The sequence below is a fragment of the Nylanderia fulva genome, unplaced genomic scaffold (assembly GCF_048542155.1).
Source record: "Nylanderia fulva isolate GAGA-0341 unplaced genomic scaffold, ASM4854215v1 Scaffold1124, whole genome shotgun sequence".
NCBI lineage: Eukaryota > Metazoa > Arthropoda > Insecta > Hymenoptera > Formicidae > Nylanderia > Nylanderia fulva.
Window position 1 is genome coordinate 24,195 of NW_028189329.1, and position 3,185 is coordinate 27,379.

General features: G+C 54.4%; 1 non-coding gene and 1 pseudogene across 1 annotated transcript; both read left to right on the forward strand.

Moving 5' to 3' along the window:
- Positions 1–351: 351 nt before the first annotated feature.
- LOC146724863 (small subunit ribosomal RNA) lies at positions 352–1,080 on the forward strand (annotated as a pseudogene; the record flags this gene model as incomplete).
- An 809-nt stretch (positions 1,081–1,889) lies between these two features.
- LOC146724864 (5.8S ribosomal RNA) lies at positions 1,890–2,044 on the forward strand. Its single transcript, XR_014926097.1, has one exon. It is a non-coding gene; the product is annotated as a 5.8S ribosomal RNA (ribosomal RNA).
- Positions 2,045–3,185: the final 1,141 nt, after the last annotated feature.

Genomic DNA, 3,185 nt, shown 5'->3' on the forward strand with positions numbered 1-3,185 from the left:
TCCAGTTTCCCTGTATTCTCTCATTTTTGCACAACATTTTCATCATCTGTTCCTCATATTCTCCCACAATGTCCAGTATTTTCTCACTCGCACTCTTTGAAATTTTGTTCGTCTCCGTAAACAGGAATTTACGGAGTCTCGCACCAATTACTCTCATACACGCTATCTCACTCACTTCCGCAACGCTCTCATTCTCTCCCTCATTCATTAATCAAGAACGAAAGTTAGAGGTTCGAAGGCGATCAGATACCGCCCTAGTTCTAACCATAAACGATGCCAGCTAGCGATCCGCCGAAGTTCCTCCGATGACTCGGCGGGCAGCTTCCGGGAAACCAAAGCTTTTGGGTTCCGGGGGAAGTATGGTTGCAAAGCTGAAACTTAAAGGAATTGACGGAAGGGCACCACCAGGAGTGGAGCCTGCGGCTTAATTTGACTCAACACGGGAAACCTCACCAGGCCCAGACACCGGAAGGATTGACAGATTGATAGCTCTTTCTTGATTCGGTGGGTGGTGGTGCATGGCCGTTCTTAGTTGGTGGAGCGATTTGTCTGGTTAATTCCGATAACGAACGAGACTCTAGCCTGCTAAATAGGCGTACCTTATTGTATCGCGAAGGCCCCCGGCTTCGGCTGGCGGGTTTTTACTACCAACGTACAAACAAATCTTCTTAGAGGGACAGGCGGCTTCTAGCCGCACGAGATTGAGCAATAACAGGTCTGTGATGCCCTTAGATGTTCTGGGCCGCACGCGCGCTACACTGAAGGAATCAGCGTGTGTTCCCTGGCCGAAAGGCCCGGGTAACCCGCTGAACCTCCTTCGTGCTAGGGATTGGGGCTTGCAATTGTTCCCCATGAACGAGGAATTCCCAGTAAGCGCGAGTCATAAGCTCGCGTTGATTACGTCCCTGCCCTTTGTACACACCGCCCGTCGCTACTACCGATTGAATGATTTAGTGAGGTCTTCGGACTGGTGCGCGGCAATGTCTCGGCATTGCCGATGTTGCCGGGAAGATGACCAAACTTGATCATTTAGAGGAAGTAAAAGTCGTAACAAGGTTTCCGTAGGTGAACCTGCGGAAGGATCATTAACGTTCCGGAGGTCCTGCTCTGCGTCGAGAGTCCTCTCTTTTGGGAGAGACGCGCGCTCGCAGCAGTCGGCGACTGAATGGACGCGCTGAAAAGGCGCTCTCAGAGAAAAAGAAAATAACGGATTTGACGGAATTTGTTGTTGTGTTTTGATATAACGACGGACGCCGTCGCGCCTCTCTGACCGAAAGTAGTCGGCAAGCAGAGCAGCGCGCCCGGCGGTGTTCGACGACGATTCGGAGCGAGACGCTTCGCGATCACGCTCGTGTGTGTGCCATTCTCCGGCCACACACACACACAGAGCGTCGATTCGGCGTTGAGCGCGAACCGGTGGTAACCTATGCCCGCGCACGCGTGTGTGCAGCACCCACGACGTTCGTCGACGCGCGCCCTCCCCGTTGTCGCGGGGCAGCGGTCAGCGTGCCGAGAACACACGGTGTGCGACCGCGAGTGCCGAGCGAGAGGACCCCCATATATTATTATAATATATATATAACACAGAGAAGGGATCGATGATATTTCGACCAATCTGTCAACTGTGTCGGTCCGACGGTTTCTTCAAAGAGCTTCCGCCCCGGCTCTCCCGTTGCGGGAGAGACGCTCCGAACGAGAAACACACAACTCTATCTTTGTGCCGTAGCCTTCCCTGGCGGGAGGCGGCGGTCCGCGCGCGTCCTCGGACGCGCGCGGACAGGCTGATCGAAGAGCCACCACGATTATTCTCTCTCTCTCGTCCGAGAGAAGAGACCACGATGGTTGAACGAGAAGCGCGTTTCTTCGCGAACGCAAAAATTTCGAACGATTACCCTGAACGGTGGATCACTTGGCTCGTGGGTCGATGAAGAACGCAGCTAATTGCGCGTCAACTTGTGAACTGCAGGACACATGAACATCGACATTTCGAACGCACATTGCGGTCCACGGATACAATTCCCGGACCACGCCTGGCTGAGGGTCGTTTTAGTACCCCTAAACTGCTTGCGTCCGAAAAGCGCGCACGGCCACGACGCGGGCGACCAGAGAATGGCGCGCGCGTCGCCTGTGCCCTGTGCAACGCTTACAATGGGCGTACGAGCAATCGTTGGACGTTCGCCCGAGGTGTCTGTGCCGCGCCGACCGGCCGCGGTGCAAATCCTGGCGTCGTCTGAAATGACACACCGAAATAATAATAATGAGGAGGAGAAGCGCACAAGCGTGTAAAACGTTGGCGAACGCGCGCCCAGAGAATGCTGCGCGAATTAAGAGGGGAGCGTGTTTGTGTATCCAAGTCGTGTGTGTACGCGAGAGCCGAGGAGAAATGGGATGAGAGTAAGAGCGCGCGCGAAGGGAGCAACAAACGGCCAAAAAAAGGGTCAGGACGGTAAATGGCACCGCTTTCCCTAGAGCGGCGCGTGCGTCGTTGTCTCCCGAAAGTAGGTAGCGCTTGTCTCACCGTCTCTCCTCTCCGTACATCACACAGACTGACCGGACTGCTCTCGCACTCTGTGCCGCGTCTCTCGGTGCGATAGCGCTCGCGCGTCTTATGCCGAGGCGCCCTTGCCCGCACACATAACGGTATTACGGAGAAATATACGGCGCGTCGTCGTCCGGCGGAGAGAGCATTCGTAATCCTTTACCTCTTTACGGAGAAGGGTTTTGAATCGCGAGCCGACCGCGTGTCCGAGTCCACGAAATTTTCGTAAAGCGAAAAAAGGGGACCGGCGTGCCGCGTCGTGTACTCGTCGAATCGATTCCGCCCGAATTTCGTATATAAAAGAGAAGGGAGAGCCGAGAATCTCGAACCCCGCGATATATCGTCTCCATTACCACCAACGAGTGTGTGTGCGGTTAGCGCCCCGGCGATTTGCCTTCTCGCGTATTTCGTGTGCTGCCGCTGCTGCTCTCTCGTTCGACGCTCTCTCTCTCTCCCTCTTATAATATATATTATAGAGGAGAGACGACGATGAGCGACGCGGAGGAGGCAAACGGCTACGAAAACTCACTATGCGACGACCTCAGAGCAGGCGAGATACCCGCTGAATTTAAGCATATTATTAAGCGGAGGAAAAGAAACTAACCAGGATTTCCTTAGTAGCGGCGAGCGAACAGGAAAGAGCCCA